This window comes from Pleurodeles waltl, chromosome 11 (assembly GCF_031143425.1).
Source record: "Pleurodeles waltl isolate 20211129_DDA chromosome 11, aPleWal1.hap1.20221129, whole genome shotgun sequence".
NCBI lineage: Eukaryota > Metazoa > Chordata > Amphibia > Caudata > Salamandridae > Pleurodeles > Pleurodeles waltl.
The window spans coordinates 135,414,862-135,433,532 of record NC_090450.1 but is presented as its reverse complement, the minus strand read 5'-3'; positions in this window follow the sequence as shown (position 1 = coordinate 135,433,532).

Genomic DNA, 18,671 nt, shown 5'->3' with positions numbered 1-18,671 from the left:
CTCTGCAATGTCCTCAGTCAGCTTAATACTTTCTGCCATATGAGCTCCAATATCTGGGATGTCTGGATAAGTCCGCCGAAGCGCATCTCAAACATGCTGGCGGACATTGTTAAAGGAAGATCCGTCAAACTGCGTATTTGTCAATGTGACTTGATGAAGTTCTGCTCTTGCAAATATGGTATTTACCTCATCTCCTGCTGTAGAACTCAGAAAACTTTTAATGTCGCCCGCATCGAGATTCACTCCAGCAGTGTATTTTTCAAAACACCCCATCCATTTTCCTGCACCTTCAAACAGTGGGGCTAGTGATCTCTTTAAGTTCTCTTTGTCCATCTGTGGCCAGGGTACATATGTTTGTGTTTGCCCTCCCTTAAAAATTAAGGGCAGTTGAGTGATAGGTCGGGACCTGTTAACCTGCAACTTAACCTCGGGTCTGGTCTGTTACTGTGTATCACTTCAGTTGGTTCATCTTTGGCACACACCTCTCAGACTGCAAGGCACTCTTGCATGTATGGATAATCCAAACCCTTGGCACCCTGTCCCTGCCATATGCAATCCTCTGCTGTAGCTAGATCATAGGGTTAGAAGGACCTCTGTCGGGCCATGGTTTTCTCCCATCTTTTTCAGTCCATTCTGCCAATTCATCTGAAAAGGGATGGCAATAATACCTACCCTCTTCCCGTTCTATCATCTCTATGGGTGTCAGACTCAATTTGGTTGTCTTTAGAATGTACTTTCTCTTTGTCTCTCCTGAGTCTCACGCTATTATTTGCAGCCTTCGTATAGGGGGCAGTTGAAAGTTATACAGACTTCTGTTTTTTCCTGCTGCGCCCTCATTCGTATCAGACTCTTCGTCCCAATCCTCATCTGCCGCTTCAGCCCCTATTTCCCTTCCTGTCTCTTCTAGGTATTTGTCATATCGTGATGTTTCTGCTTGTTCTTCCCAATCCCTTTCATCCAGCATCCATTCCCCTGCTGCCTCTCTTAGTGTTTTCACAGACGTATCTCTCAACTTGAGAACAACCTGCCCAGTAGTCCGTTGCCCTCAAAAAGAGTTAAGGTTCTCAAATCTTTCTGCCCATTCTCTGGTGTACTGCAACCTAGGTATTGCTCCTTCTCTTCTTTTCCATTCATGCCCTGCCCGGGGGAGCTACCAGGATGAAGCCAGGTGTTTCCCCTGCCTCCTTCACATCTTTCCCACCCTCCTCAGATTCAACCCGTGCTGCATCCTGATATCCTGACGCTGACGGGATAGGGTAAAGACCATACGGTTAGGGTCCCTCGGGAGCCCCTTCTGGGGGTGTCTCTTGTGCTTGTGTCGCTGTCTTTTCTGACACTGTTGATTTTACATTTGTCTTCATAATACAGAAGACCTGCCATAATGACAGAATAGCCTCCCTCTTCTTTCTCTTTTTCTTCTGATATTTAGGTTTAATGTAATTCAATGTATGTTCAACTATGTCTTCATCAAATGTCTCTTCCTTTGGCCATGACTGAGCATGGTCTTTAGTATCTCTATGCCATTGCCAACAATATTTCTGTATTCTCTTTTTGTCTGACGGGAAAGTTTTTATCATATGTTCCATGGGAGCATCCATTTTCCCCCAGACATGCGTTTCCTAAATATCTATATACGCATTATCACTATCTACTCTTTATGCCCCCTCTCTGCTTTTCACTTCCCTGACTACTATGTATATATATATATCTCCTTACCAATGTCACTAATCTATACTTGATGAATAGGTGTTCTCATGGAGTGTTACCTGACTTGACATACATCATCGTAAGGCCGTACCGGTGAACATCAGCGATACTAATCGCTAACCTGTGTAGCACTTCTTCTATGTCAATGGCAGGTGTGGATGCATTTATAGGCTGCAAAGTAGATTGTTACCTGATGTAATATGGGTTATAACATTATCATGAATGAAAATTATTAGTAGTGGTGTCTGGGGACATGGCGTCCCTTCCATCATTTAAAACCCAGGAATTATACAAGTCTGTGGAAAATTGCATCAAGAAGGGCTTCTAATACAATGGATTCCTGCGTTATTACGTGGAACCAAGGAGTGTCCCATGGCCATGGGGCTTGGTCATGAACCCTTTTTAATTTTAGAACTATGTCAAGGGTGTCTGTTTCCTGCCACAGGGAATTATCACCTTTTATTAATTTCCACTAATCTTGATATTATCTATCTTTACTTCTGGGGTTTTATTTGCCCTAGTATCTCCCCACTTCCAGGATGTTTCAAGTTTCTCTATTGGGATATCAAAAAGATGGCAGAGATCTCGCACTCTCTCTTCCTCACTTATTTCAGATTTTATAACTGTTGGCAAGAGTTCTTGCCTTTTTTCTATAATTTGCCCATTATGGTTATGGCAAATCGCACTCTTTTTATCATTCTAAGTGCTCATAATTTACATCAAATACCTATTCATTTCTATTTGTACTTTTTCAGGTTTGCAACCAAGGGTCTGACTGTGCTCAGGGTAAAGTCAATTGACACCGACCATTCGGTCTTCCCCTTACCTAAACGTCAGACTCTCCACTGCTGCCTCAGCCTCGATTGCTCTCCTTTAAAGACGCCTTTCCGATATTCTAAATCAAGGAATCAGCAAACCAGGTATCTGACTTTTTCAGAGTGAGGCCTGCCGGCCCTGGTAAAATGACCATCTTCTGTCACGTCAGACAACGTATATAGCCTGCACATAAACAATCAATAATGGCAATTTGTTACGTCTATGTTTGCTGCAGAATGTAGCACACATAAAAGAAGCAAATTGTTATTATTTAATGATTGTTTATGTGCAGGAAGGGACAACTTCCTGCACACAAACAATCATTAATGGCTTTTGCTTTTTCTATGTGTGCTGCATAATTCAACACACATGGAAAAAGCAAAAAGGAGGAGAAATAAAAGCATTTCTGTGAATTGTGCCACTCTAATGCCAGCCCTGAGGTGGCATTAGTTTTTTTAACCCTGTCACAAAATTATGATTTCTCGTAAATCTGGAGCAGTGTCAATAGCAATTTTTGTTGCGTGGATACGCCCACAGCAACACACATTGCCGCCCCTCTGCTGCAGAAAAATAAATAATTGCTTAAAGTGATGCTTCTGTGGCGCTAGGGGCTTGTAAATAAGGCCCTATGTTCTTACTCCACTTAATTATGCATTCCTCTGTCCAGAAATATTGGCCTATACCAGCCTCACCCTGGCATTCTAAGTATATGGAAAAGGTCATGATGGAGCATCTGCGGACTTCATCATGATCACGGACTTCCCTGGTGACCAACAATCATGTTTTTGCAAATAGTGCAGAAATTAAACTGTACTGGTATGCTTAAAAAATCGTGTACTTGCTGCTGCTCTTAAGGATTGCCTGTTCTTTATCATTTCACTTAACCTGTCATTGCCAACTGACTTTTAGAGCCATACTCTCATTATCAAATGCTTTATGTCTGTGACCCTAGATTCTTATGATACTCTTACGCGGATTCCTATATTTTTATTGGGAAAGACCAATGTGCAAAGATCGAAAATGTAATCTTGTTCTTGCTTGCTGTTGGTTTGCGCATGATCTCTCTTTCTATTTTGCTGCTGCTCCTTTTCAATATCTTGATTATGTCACTATTGCCAATTATCAGAACCAAGGGTCTACCCTTTCATTCCTATGTTGATGAGACACAGACATATTGACAGTGTGACCCCTCCAGTGTAACTCCATCACATCTTCGACAGACTTACATGACATAGAGCCAAAACTATAGCCTTGTTCTTGGGTCTAAACATCTGCTCCCTTCTTTTGAATGACTTCCTTCAGCACTTAAGTGTTTGGTCTTTCCATCTCATTTGCCAATAAGAATAGTTATTTGAGCATGATGTAGGATTCCAGAGGCAGTTTTGGTTCCCAAATAATTTGGTAATGGATTGTGCCTTGTTTTGGTCATCACAAAAAGCTGTTACTCAGCGGTGCACTGATGGTCTTTCACAGGGTCAGCCTCAGAATATTCAGAACCTTTAGCCAGATGGCAACTGCACGTTAAAATGGTGTTCTATATCACTAGGGATATATCAGCTCCATTGGCTTCCAGTAGCAAAATGAGTGCTGTTCAAGGTCCACTGCATGACCTTTAAATTAATTAGCATCCCTATGCCTGCTTATGCAGGATTTTGCATCAATACACTCCTGATTATACTTTGTGATTTAGCAACCAGTGCCCTTAAGGTTTCACAAAGGTAAATTGCGCCTGGAAAGCAAAATGTAGAATTCCTTTCTAGGCTCCAAACTCTGGAATGCTCCTTCCTACTATCTGAGGCATCTTCTGGATAAGGAGTCTTTTAGGAAAACGCTTTGGGCCTTTTCTTTGAATACTTTTGTTGATTCCCTAACATTGTCAGCACTTGACTAAACTTTGTGCATATCTGTTTATTCAATATTCCCTGGTTGGGCAGCAAGTAAACTTGATTTGAAGTGCTGTGCCAGACTGATGATAATGATCATCATAATCATCATCGCCATCATAAACAACATGATCATCATCATATCTAAGAGCTATATAAATACAATTACAATAAATTTAGGAGCACAGTGACTAGGCTTTCAGAAAATGGCAAGATAATTTGTGGGCCATGGTCAGAATTCTTTACGGATTTTTTTAACTAATTAGAATAAGGTTTGATGCTGGTTTAGAGGCAGTCGTCGCTGAGTTTACAGTATTGATTAATTGGTGGCGGAGAGCACTTGCTTGCTACTGTGACAGCTATTTCATGTCCGTAAGTAGTGGTTTCACAATTATACATTTACGGTCACTATAATAAAAAATTATAACTGGAGGTTGGCACAGTAAGATCAGTGTAGGTACATTGTGCTCAACCTATCAGATCTGCAAAACTTAAGAATGAGCCGAAACATCGCTGAGGGACCAGGCTAATGCTCTCAAATCGAAGAAGCAATATACAACGGTAAACCTAAGGAAATCTTGGCTTGGCAGTGGGATCATTTCCACAGTTCTACTCCCTAACCTCAGTGTACACGTTATGAATCACTCGAGGGTTCTCATGGTAATGAGGTGGGATGCAAACGGGCTTTAAAATGCTATATATGGATGAAAAATACATATGTATTTTTCTGCCACGCTGAATTTCAACAAAAAGAGTTTTAGAAATAAAGATTTGTAAAATCTGAGTGATAGCTATACAGTCTAATGCCTAAGATTGTTTCACATTTGTAACCTGTTTTTTCACATTGTTGCCTTTAGCTTCAAAAGCTTGTTTATCACAGAATATGACTGAAAAGCTTTTTGGGAGGTATGGGATGGGGAACTCAAAAGAGTCTAAGGTTGAAATAAAACCGAAGTTGACATTTTTAGAAAAAATGATAGAGACCTGTCAAATAGATACTAGGCCTGGATGGAGTTCTACTCTGTGGAATTCCACAGAGTTGATTAAAAACTCTGTGGAATTTCGCGGAGGCAGAGTTCGTGGAGAGGGCCGTAGGCAGTGAAAGCTGCCATTTCAATCCTTGTTTATGCACCAGTGTGCACAAACAAGTGAAAAGAAAATTGAGATGACGAGGACTTACCTGGGTCCTCCAGGGGGTTCTCCTCTCCTCTTTACCTCAGCAGCGGCCTGGTGCTCTGCCTCCCTCTGCCCTCCGCTCCCGGGCCCCATAGTGCACGTTAGGCCAATAGCATCAACATTTTTTACAGCATTGTAGCGCTTTGCGGCCCTAGCGTCAAAAATGTTGACGCTAGTGCAGCAAAGTGCAAGGAGGCCCTTTGATTAAAATGGGTGTGTCACTTTAACACCTGCTTTGAGCAGGCATTAAAAATGATGACAAAAATGGTGCAGTGAAATCTTGAAGATTTCACTGCACCATTTATCCGGGCCTCCAAATGCCGGTACGCCCCCCTTGAATACATTATGTCTGACGCAGGCATAAAGTGGCGCAAAGGATCGCAAAGTGGCACAATGCATGCACTGCGCCACTATGTAAATATGGCGCTGCGAAAATTGCCTCCTTGAGCCACATTAGCGTAAAAAAATGTATGCTAGTGTGGCGCAAGGAGGTGATAGGGCCTTGTAAATGTGGCCCATTGTTTGGTTTATATTTTAAAAGAAGAGAAAAATAGTGCAAGAATCCCTTGTAATTTTTAATTAGCCTGCTCATATCTATTTGATTGCTGTTTTTGTTTTACATATTACTATATGCAGTTTTACCATCTAGTTAAAGATGGATAGGGAGTTTTTTAAACCTGGAAAATGTATTAAATAAAAACAATTGCCTTTTTTTAATTTGTCCTGGGTACTACTCTAACAGACACATTCATGTGAACAAGTAATCACCATCCAAAAAAATGAGTGACGTCAGCACAGCAGAAATGAAGCCCCAATAATACATTTTTGCCTGAAGCCTTCAAAACAAACTATTTGAATGTAGAACAGTATGAACTAGATTGAGTGTTCCAAAGCAGAAAGACAGGACATTGAAATCTAGTTCTGGGATATATTTAAGAGGTATTTATTGGGCGGTCGGTGGGTGATAAGTGAGCAAGTGATGAATGTGGCTTATCACTAGGACTGTCAGAAATCTAAATTATTGCAATGTAATTTGCGTATTTTCTGGAATTGTGTGCTATGGCTGTGAGAAATTACCAAAATTAAGGCATTACATCAACTCACGTACCTAAGTGGCATTCACAATATGGCCCATATTTATACTTTTTCAGCGCCGCTTTTGTGCTGCTTTTTTACGCAAAAACGGCGCAAACTCACAAAATACAATTGTATTTTGCAGGTTTGTGCCGCTTTTGCGTCAAGAAATGACGCAAAAGCGGCACTAAAAAAGTATAAATATGGGCCTAAAACTTTACCATGAATGAGCGACTCATAGTAAAAAATTGATAGGAATGCACGGTAATAACAGAACGCAAGGGACTGTTGTTTGCTTGGTTTTGCTTTTTATTCTTTTTTTTAAGCAAGAAATATGTCCTAATGCAAAAAACACTGCAAGGGTGCATCACACCCAAAACTATATAGCACAATTTGACAGATTTTAATTTCACGTAATAACGAAACATTTTTCAGTCTTTTGACAGAATTTTGTGTAAGTATGCAAAAGCAAAATACACAAATTTCATCCAACCCTACTTATCCCAACTTAGGCCAAGATTTACAAGAATCTAGTGCATCAGTACTGACAACACCAAGCGTGCGCTGTATTTACAATATGGCCCACCATGGGGCACGTTAGGCTAATATCAACAGTTTTAATGCTATTGTGGTGCTTTGCTGCACTAGTGCAGCAAAATGCAAAGAAGGCCCATTGATTTAAATGTGTGCATCCTTTTAACGCCTGCTTTGAGCAGGCGGTAAAAATGAGGCCAAAAATGGTGCAATGCTATCTTGTAGATTTCATTGCACCATTTTTGCAGACCTCCTAATGCCAGAACACCCCTCTTGCATACATTATGCCTGGTGTAGGCATAATGTAGTGCAAGGGGGGGCAAAGTGGCGCACTGCATGCATTGCACCACTTTGTAAATCTGGTGCGTTGGAAATTGCTTCGTTGAACCACATTAGCGTGAAAAATGATGCTGATATGGTGCAAGGTGTCGCTGTGGCCTTACAAATCTTGCCCTTTATTTCTTATCATTTCTGGGTAGTGTTACCATCAAGACCTCAACAAACAGTGAATAGCAAGGTTGTCTCTAGCCCTACTGGTAGTAAGGAAAACGGTGCCTTCTTACCCTCATTTGAGCAGCAAAGACTCTCATAGGGGGAGGGTAGGGGGCAAAGGCCCCATGAACCCCTGCACCTTTTCACTGCACCTTATACACTACTGATAGCTCTGCCGCTGGGCAGATCATATGGACTATGGAACATTTGGAGTGCTCCTTTCTGTCTGTGAAGGCACTTCTGCTCCATCACCCCTGAATAGGAGACAGCATGATGTCACCGGGCGAGGGCAGGGCAGTGGGTGGCTCTAATGGAAAGGGCTTGGATCCAATGTATTAGAGAATACATGAACTGCTGGGCAGAAAGAGCTTTTCAAACAGAATACAATAGCAACAGAGCTGTCAAGCCTGTTCTTTATCCTTTTTACCTAAAACATTTTCTTATTTACTAACTGAAATTGATTTGTATTTGTTTTAAATAACTGTGGGCTAAGGACTCAGTAGCCATAAATATTAGTGCAATTGTTGGTTTATAATGCATTACTGTTCCGATGTGTAGTGTTAGAGGATTCAAGGAGAAAAATGTACGGGCTTAGCCTGGGTGAAAATCCTTAAGGTAGAAATTTTTTGGTGTCAGAATGGACAGGAGTATTGGGAGGCACCTATCTAAATCCAAAATATCCCAGCATCCAGATACGCATCAGGAGTCAGCAGGGACGTATCTTTATATTTAAAACATGCAATGTATGCCAAAGGCCATCTCAGCCTACCATCGCCGCCTTCTCCAAGGAGACATCAACCCATACTTTGTTTATTTTCATGAAACGCGTGTTAACTGGGAAAGGAAAGGCGACATGTTCGAGCTCGTCTGTGTTTGCAGATCTGGGTGTTACACTCTGAACACAGCACCTGGGCCTCTCAAGGCCTGTGCATCTGTGTTATAGGAGAAAATAAGTGCAGTTGGTGGTTGAGTAGAAGTCTAATACTAAGCATAGCACCCAACAGTGGCTCAGTGTCTGCTGCCTGGTACTCCGTCCTCACAGGCACTGGGAGCGCTGTGTCTGCTGGGGCACAGCCCATCCTCTCATTAGCTGGTGGATTAGTGTCAATGATTTGATTGACAGTCACATTCTTGCATCCTGTGCAGTAGTGAGGCATTGTCAGTGCCTTGATCGACAGTTCCATTCTTGTATCCTACGCTGTAGAGAGATATTGTCAATGCCTTTATTGACAGTCCCATTCTTGCAGCCTGTGCAGTGGTGGGGCAGTGTCTGCTGACAACCCATCCTCTCATGTCCTCATGGATCCGTGCCTACTACTTGACTGTCCACCTCATAGGCAATGGTGGCTCGTGTTTTCTAACTGACGACGGATCCTCACATGCACTGATGGTTCAATTTTCACAAACATCAGTGGATGAGTGTCAACTTATATCCCCATCCTCAAACGCAGTGGTGGATTTAGTTCTGCTTGCACACACCAGCTCCCGCCATTCACGTGTATATAGGGGAATTTGTGTCTATTGCTTGATAACCCATCCTCAAACTTTGTAGTAAATAAATGTCTGCTGAACCACTGACTTCTAACAACCCCATCTGCTCACACTCCAGTGAAATAAGTTTACTGTCAACCCCATTCTAATGTGTACTGTTGGATCTGTGTCTGCTGTATAACATCTAGTCCTCACATTCACTGGTGGCCCAGTGTCTACTGCGAGCAATGAGTGACCTGCATCTGCTGGCCACCCCTCCATATACAAATCTATGTCTGTTGTCTGACAGCCTTCCTTGCATTAGTGGCTGAAAATCTATCCCCTGAGATCGACTCCTCATAGGCACTGGTGATCTCTGTCTGCGACTGACTACCCTCTTCACATGCACTGGTGGAAAAGTGTACCCTCACAAGAAGGTGTGCCTACCAGTGAGCCCCAGTCTAATATGCTCTAGTACAGTGGTTCCCGACCTGTTCTCCAGGAAACCAAGTGGTCCGCGACTACTTAGAAAATTAAATAATATTAACAGATTTGGTCCCCAGCTTTCAATAATGGCTCAGTGAGGGGTCCAGGGATTCCAGTAATGATAAAGTAGGGGTCCGCAGAAGTAAAAACGTAAGGGAACCACTGGTCTAGTGATCCGTCTCTGCTCTACTATCAGCCCAACCTCCGTGCATTGGTGAAATTGTGTTTTGCAAACTGCTCCTCCTCACATGAACGGCAGGATGTGTATTTTGACGGAACACCCTCACATGTACTGGTGCGTCTTTGATACCTGATAGCTCTTCCTTACATGCATTTGTAATTGTGTCACATGAAAGCCAGGCTTCACAGGTACTCCTGTCACCCCAGTATCACATACACTGGTTGCATCTGCTGCTAAAGCCATTCCGGCATGAAAAGATGGAACTGTCGCCTAATAGCCCTTCGCAACATGAAGGAATGGTTGATAGTAGGCCTGGGAAAAATTGTAATTACACAGGAGTTATGGGAGTCATTTTGGTAATTTCACATTACTCGTATGATGCAAAATTACCTAAAATTACATGATTACTCCTGTTCCTGTCATTTTGAGTAATTTGGCACAAAAACCATACCACAGGAGCACAGAAGCAACAAATGTAGGGAATGCAAGTGGCTTCTGCTGTTCGTGCTCTGTTGCATTTAGTGTCATTATCTTATTGCAAAATGCATACTTATGTCCAGTTTGAACACAATGGTGCATTTTGTGCTACGAATATAGCACTAAATGCTGGGTTAAGCTCCTCACGTGATTCAGCATAACATTGGGTAATTTTGCTGTAACTCCGAATAATTACTCTGCACCAAATGATGCTCACCCCTAGCTATAAGGCCCCAGTCAACGTTTTGTTATACCGACATAATCTTGTATAATTTCTGGTTGTTTGTTGTTCAGCCATTATGTTTTTTGTACGATTTTTGCACAAAGTGCTTACCAGTGTCCATTGTATTAAAATATAGCACTAAATATCAGATTTTCATTTACTGTAATTTTGCAAATTGTTTTCACAATGTTGAGGAATTACGTAACATATAAATTAAACACATTTTGCACTCCTTTTGTTGTGTCTTATGACAGTGTATCCTCAGGTACACTGCTCGGTCAGTGTTTCCTGCCTGACAGTCCAATATTTTAATGCACACCACCCATGGGTGATATCATCCCACACACACAGAAATGTGGAGTGTAGAGAGACCAAATAATACCAAGCAATGCTCAGTAGGGCAATTACACAGACCTTGCCTCTCTATTGATCTGTTTTTGATAAAAATCTGATATTGTGTCACTATTCATCAGAAAGGAATGTCTGAGCTCTGAAAGGTTGTTGTAACTCCTAGTTTCAAATACCAATTTCTGAATTCCAGGCTTAATGCTGTGCTCTTTACTAGCGCCTCCTTGCACCACATTTGCATAATTTTTTAACGCAAATGTGGCCCAATGAGCCCTAAAATGCACGCCATATTTACAAAGAGGCGCAATGTTTGCATTCCGTCACTTTGTAACCACTTGCACCACATTAAATGCAAGGCGGGTGTGCTGGCGCTCAGCGGGCTGTAAAAATGGTGCTAAGGAATCTATGAGATTCCTTTGTGCCATTTTTATCGGCATTTTTTAAAGAATTCTAAGTGCAGGTGTTAAACAGATGTTTCCATTGAATGCAATAGGCCTCTGGGTGCTTTGCAGGATTAATGTCATATTTGTTTACGCTTATCCTACAAAGTACCAGACTAGCATCAAAAACTATGATGCTAGTCACCCTAACTACTGCCATGATGCACCGTATTTTAAATACGGTGTACCAGGGTGGTGCTAGGGGGGTGCTAAGGGGTGTAAGAAAAGTGGCGCTGCGCTATGTGCAGCGCCGTGTCTCTCTAAACTCCACAGCAGAAGCCATGGATGACCCTGTGAAGGTCTGTAGTTTTCTATGCGACTATCTACTACACATAAGAGCCCCCCACTTACTACTTGCATTAACATGAAGCTGAAGACTTGGGTTTTTGTGTGGTCTGACTAAGCCGTGGGTGTACCTACACTTACACCAGCTTAGGGCCAGAATACCCTCCTGGGTGATTGTGTTCGCTACAGATTTGCATAACATAACACAGCTTAACCCCTTTTGTGCCGCGGATGTAATGGTTACGTCCTGCGGCACAGTGCTCATGTGCCGAGGACATAACCATTACGTCCTGGGCACTGAACTCAGAGGGAGCCCTAGCGCTCCCTCTGTGGGCTTCCCTCCCACCCCCCCAAGGCAGGGATGGAAGGGGAAGCCCTTCCCCTTCCCCTTCCACCCCCAACCCCCCCCGACTCCCCCACTGACGTCTGATGATGCGCACTGACCTCATCAGAGGCCACTTCCCCATCTTCTGATCATGTGATGGGGGCCTGAGAGGCTTCAAAGGGAAGGAAAGGAATTTCCGTCCCTTTGAAGTCTCTCAGAGCATTTCAAAAGCCAGGTTGTAAAGCAATCCGGCTTGTGTAATGCCCACTAGACACCAGGGATTTATTTATTATTTGAAATTGGCATAAGGGGTGCGACCCCTTAGGCAAGGGTCGCTCCCCAGGGGGGGCAATATTTTATTGCCCCCCCTGGGGGTAGATCGGCTTATTGTTAGGCCGATCTACCCCCAGGGGGGCAGAATCCACTAGGCGCCAGGGATCATTTTTTTTTTTTTTTTTTAGTTGGGGAGCGACCTCTTAGGCAAGAGTCGCTCCCTAGGGGGCAAAATATATTTAGGCCATTTCTTGGGGGCAGATTGGGCTATTTTTATGAGGCCAGTCTGCCCCCAAGGGGGCAGAAACCACTAGACACCAGGGAGTTTTTTTTTTAAGCCAAATTCACGAAGGGGAGCAACCCCTTAGGCAAGGGTCGCTCCCCGGGGGGGCAAATTTATTTTAGGCCATTTCAGCCCCCCTGGGGGCAGATTGGCCTATTGTTAGGCTGATCCACTAGGCGCCAGGGATCATTTTTTTGTGTGTTTTTTTTTGCTTTTTAGAGATGGGGAGCGACCCCATAGACAAGGGTCACTCCCCTGGGGGGCATATTGTATTTAGACCATTTCTGCCCCCGTGGGGGCAGATCGTCTGATTTTTGTAGGTCATTCTGCCCCCAAAGGGGACAGAAACCACTAGGCTCCAGGGATCATTTTTGTTAGTTTTCTTTTTTTTGTTTTGTTTTTTAGAGGTGGGGAGCAACCCCTTAGCCAAGGGTCGCTCCCCGGGGATGGGTGGGGGGCAGGAACAAATTTATTTTAGGCCATTTCTGCCCCCCGAGGGCAGATCGGCCTATTGTTATCAGGCCAATCTGCCTCCCCTCGCGCCAGGGATACTTTTTTTTCTTTTGTTTTCTTAGAGGTGGGGAGCGACCCCTTAGCCAAGGGTCGCTCCCCTGGGGGGCACATTGTATTTAGACCATTTCTGCCCCTCTTGGGGGCAGATCGGCTGATTTTTGTAGGTCTATCTGCCCACAAGGGGGGCAGAATCCACTAGGCGCCAGGGATCATTTTTTTTTTCTTTGGTTTTTTTTTGTTTTTTAGAGGTGGTGAGCGACCCCTTAGCCAAGGGTCACTCCTGGGGGGGGGGGGGGCAGGGGAGCAAATTTATTTTAGGCCATTTCTGCCCCCCCCCGAGGGCAGATCGGCCTATTGTTACTAGGCCAATCTGCACCCTCCCCCACCCCCTCCCCCCCCCCCCCCGGTGCCAGGGAAACATTTTTTTTATTTTTTGTTTTTTCGAGGTGGGGAGCGACCCCTTAGCCAAGGGTCGTTCCCCATGGGGGGCACATTGTATTTAGACAATTTCTGCCCCCCTTGGAGGCAGATCGGCTGATTTTTGTTCGGTCAATCGGACCACTAGGCACCGCAGATCTTTTTTTTTGTGCCAATGTCACACAAGAGGAGCGCCCCCTTAGCAAGGGTCGCACCCCGGAGGGAGTGGGGAGGTCAAGGGAAAATTTATTTTAGCCCATTTCTGCCCTCCCCCATGGGCAGATCGGCTTATTGTTACTAGGCCGATCTTCCCCTCGGGGGGGCTGAAGCCTCTAGGCCCCAGAGATTTAAAAAAATGTTTTTGGGGGGAGGGGTTTGTTTTGTTTTTTAGAGGTGGGGAGCGACCCCTTAGCCAAGGGTCGCTCCCCGGGGGAGGGTTGGGGGGCAGGGGGGCAAATTTATTTTAGGCCATGTCTGCCCCCCGGGGGCAGATCGGCCTATTGTTATTAGGCCGATCTGCCCCCAGGGGGGGCAGAAGCCTCTAGGCGCCAGGGATACATTTTCTTTTTCTTTTTTTTTTTTTTTTTTTTTAGAGGTGGGGAGTGACCCTTTAGGCAAGGGTCGCTCCTCGGGGGAGGGGGCAAATTTATTTTAGGCCTTTTCTACCCCCCCTGGGGGCATACCAGATAATTGTTATTATGCCGATCTGCCCCCAGGGTGGGCAGAAGCCTCTAGGTGCCAGGGTAAAAGAATTTGTTTTTTTTGTTTTTTTTGTTTTGTTTTTTAGAGGTAGGGAGCGACCCCTTAGGCAAGGGTCACTCCCCTGGGGGCCAAATTTTATTGAGACCGTTTCTGGCCCGCTTGGGGGCAGATCGGCCGATTTTTATTAGGCCAATCTGCCCCCATGGGGGCAGAAACCACTTAGGCACCAGGGATTGGTGTGTGTATATGCGTGTGTTTTCTTTAGGGGTACAGCCCCTTGGGTGAGGCTAGCTCCACATTACTGTCGGCCATATCTGCCCCCCTTGGGGGCAGATCGGCCTATTTGTGGAAGGCCTACCTGTCCCTAAGGGGGGCAGAAAACCCACCAGAGGCCAGGGAAGTTTTTTTTTTCAAAAATAAGAGGGTGGGGGTATGGCCATACCCCCACACCAAATAAAGGGGCCAAAGTTGTTCTGCCCACCAGTGGGCAGATGGGGCAATTACCCCGAGCCTCAACCCGTGGGGGCAGAAAATCTAATAGATGCCAGGGATTTTTTTTTTTTTTTTTAAACATATTGGGATGGTGGCTACCAACCAGTATGGGCCTGGTTACGCCCCCACCTCTACTGAGGTGGATAACAGTCTTTCAGCTCTCCCCCGCTCTCTAAAACATCTTATAGCACAGCATTCAAGAAGACATTTGATTATTTTGGGTTTTAGTTTTGCATTTGGGCCATGAGAGCTTGGCTAACTCTCAAAATTGTCCCACTTGGAATGGTGAGGGCTGCACTTTATGGACTTTGGATCGCTGCCATGTAGAAAAATCCACAAGACCTAGACACATCTGAACACAAAACATCTGGGTAATTCCAGGGTGGTGTGTTTCACATGCACCCGCACCATTTTTGTATCCACAATCGCCTGCAAACCTCCAACTTTGCTGGAAATCACACATTTTTCCCACATTTTTGTGATGGAACCTTCCGGAATCTGCAGGAATCCACAAAGTTCCTACCACCCAGCATTGTCTCATCTATACCGATAAACATTCTGCTGCACTTGTCAGCCTAAAAATGTTTTTTTGCAAACTGCCCTTTTGGACCCCCTTTGGTTCCCCCTAAATATCGACATGTTTTTGGCTCTTCCCTTTCACAAGCACTTGGCCCACCTACACAAATGAGGTATAATTTTTACCGGGAGACTGAGGGGAACATTGGGTGGTATGAAATGTGCCCCAGTGCGGTGATCCCACAAAGAAATGTGGAGAAAATTTGATTTTTTAGCTAAATTTGAGGTTTGCTGAGGATTCTCTGTAAGAAAAAATTGGGGGATTCATGCAAGTCACACCTCACTGGACTCCCTCGGTGTCTAGTTTTCAGAAATGTCTGGGTTTGGTAGGTTTCCCTAGAAGGCTGCTGAGCCCAGGACCAAAAACGCAGGTGCCCCGCAAAAACAGGTAGTTTTGTGTATGATAATTTTGATGTGTCCAGATAGTGTTTTGGGGCATTTCCTTTCGCGGGCAGTACGCCCACCCACAAAACCGAGGTACCATTTTTATCGGGAGACTTGGGGGAACGCTGGGTGGAAGGAAATTTGTGTCTGCTCTCTGATTCTAGAACTTTCTGTCACCTAAATGAGAGGAAAATGTGTTATTTTGGCCAAATTTTGAGGTTTGTAAAGGATTCTGAGTAACAGAATCTGGTCAGAGCCCAAAAAGTCACCCCATCTTGGATTCCCCTAGGTGTCTAGTTTTCAAAACTGCACAGGTTTGATAGGTTTCCCTAGGTGCCGGCTGAGCTAGAGGCCTAAATCCACAGCTAGGTGCTTTGCAAAAAACAGCTCTGTTTTCTTTGTGAAAATGTGATGTGTCCACGTTGTGTTTTGGGGCTTTTTCTGTCGCGGGCGCGAGGCCTACCCCACAAGTGAGGTACCATTTTTATCGGGAGACATGGGGGAACGCTGGGTGGAAGGAAATTTGTGGTTCCTCTCTGATTACAGAACTTTCTGTCACCAGAATGAGAGGTAAAAGTGTTTTTTGGCCACATTTTGAGGTTTGCAAAGGGTTCTGGGTAACAGAACATGGTCAGAGCCCAACAAGTCAACCCTTCTTGGATTCCCCTAGGTGTCTAGTTTTCAAAACTGCGCAGGTTTGGTATGTTTCCCTAGGTGCCGGCTGATCTAGAGGCCAAAATCCACAGCTAGGTGCTTTGCAAAAAGCAGCTCTGTTTTCATTATGAAAATGTGATGTGTCCACGTTGTGTTTTGGGGCTTTTCCTGTTGCGGGTGCTAGGCCTAACCCCACAAGTGAGGTACCATTGTTATCGAGACACATGGGGGAACGCTGGGTGGAAGGAAATTTGTGGTTACTCTCTGTCACCAAAATGAGAAGTAAAAGTGTTTTTTTAGCCACATTTTGATATTTGCAAAGGATTCTGGGTAACATAATCTGGTCAGTGCCCCACAAGTCACCCCATCATGGATTCCCCTAGGTGTCTAGTTTTCAAAACTGTTCAGGTTTGCTAGGTTTCCCTAGGTGCCGGCTGAGCTATAGGCCAAAATCTCCAGCAAGGTGTTTTGCAAAAAACAGCTCTATTTTCTTTGTGAAAATGTGATGTGTCTATGTTGTGTTTTGGGGCTTTTCCTGTCGCGGGCACTAGGCCTACCCCCACAAGTGAGGTACCATTTTTATCGGGAGACATGGGGAAGCGCTGGGTGGAAGGAAATTTGTGGCTCCTCTCTGTTTCAGAACTATCGGTCACCGAAATAAGAGATAAAAGTGTCTGGCCAAATTTTGAGGTTTGCAAAGGATTCTGGGTAACAGAATCTGGTCAGAGCCCAAAAAGTCACCCCATCTTGGATTCCCCTAGGTGTCTACTTTTCAAAACTGCGCAGGTTTGCTAGGTTTCCCTTGGTGCCGACTGAGCTAGAGGCCAAAATCCAAAGCTAGGTGCTTTGCAAAAAACAGCTCTGTTTTCTTTGTGAAAGTGTGATGTGTCCACGTTGTGTTTTGGGGCATTTCCTGTCGCTGGAGCTAGGCCTACCCCCACAAGTGAGGTACCATTTTTATTGGGAGACATGGGGGAACGCTGGGTGGAAAGAAATTTGTGGCTCCTCTCTGATTCCAGAACTTTCTGTCACCGAAATGAGAGGAAAAAGTGTTTTTTGGCCAAATTTTGAGGTTTGCAAAGGCTTCTGGGTAACAGAACATGGTCAGAGCCCAACAAGTCACCCCATCTTGGATTCCCCTAGGTGTCTAGTTTTCAAAACTGCGCAGGTTTGGTATGTTTCCCTAGGTGCCGGCTGATCTAGAGGCCAAAATCCACAGCTAGGTGCTTTGCAAAAAGCAGCTCTATTTTCTTTGTGAAAATGTGATGCGTCCACGTTGTGTTTTGGGGCTTTTCCTGTTGCGGGTGCTAGGCCTACCCCCACAAGTGAGGTACCATTGTTATCCAGACACATGGGGGAACGCTGGGTGGAAGGAAATTTGTGGTTACTCTCTGATTACAGAACTTTCCGTCACCAAAATGAGAGGTAAAAGTGTTTTTTTAGCCACATTTTGATATTTGCAAAGGATTCTGGGTAACATAATCTGGTCAGTGCCCCACAGGTCACCCCATCATGGATTCCCCTAGGTGTCTTGTTTTCAAAACTGTTCAGGTTTGCTAGGTTTCCCTAGGTGCCGGCTGAGCTATAGGCCAAAATCTCCAGCAAGGTGCTTTGCAAAAAACAGCTCTGTTTTCTTTGTGAAAATGTGATGTGTCCATGTTGTGTTTTGGGGCTTTTCCTGTCGCGGGCACTAGGCCTACCCCCCACAAGTGTGGTACCATTTTTATCGGGAGACATGGGGAAGCGCTGGGTGGAAGGAAATTTGTGGCTCCTCTCTGTTTCAGAACTATCGGTCACCGAAATAAGAGATAAAAGTGTCTGGCCAAATTTTGAGGTTTGCAAAGGATTCTGGGTAACAGAATCTGGTCAGAGCCCCACAAGTCACCCCATCGTGGATTCCCCTAGGTGTCTACTTTTCAAAACTGTGCAGGTTTGCTAGGTTTCCCTAGGTGCCGACTGAGCTAGAGGCCAAAATCCACAGCTAGGTGCTTTGCAAAAAAAAGCTCTGTTTTCTTTGTGAAAATGTGATGTGTCCACATTGTGTTTTGGGGCTTTTCCTGTCGCGGGAGCTAGGCCTACCCCCACAAGTGAGGTACCATTTTTATTGGGAGACATGGGGGAGCGCTGGGTGGAATGAAATTTGTGGCTCCTCTCTGATTCCAGAACTTTCTGTCACCGAAATGAGAGGAAAAAGTGTTTTTTTGGCCACATTTTGAGGTTTGCAAGGGTTCTGGGTAACAGAACATGGTCAGAGCCCCACAAGTCAACCCATCTTGGATTCCCCTAGGGGTCTAGTTTTCAAAACTGCGCAGGTTTGGGAGGTTTCCCTTTGTGCCAGCTGATCTAGAGGCCAAAATCCACAGCTAGCCACTTTGCAAAAAACAGCTCTGTTTTCTTTGTGAAAATGTGATGTGTCCATGTTGTGTTTTGGGGCAGTTCCTGTCGCGGGCGCTAGTCCTA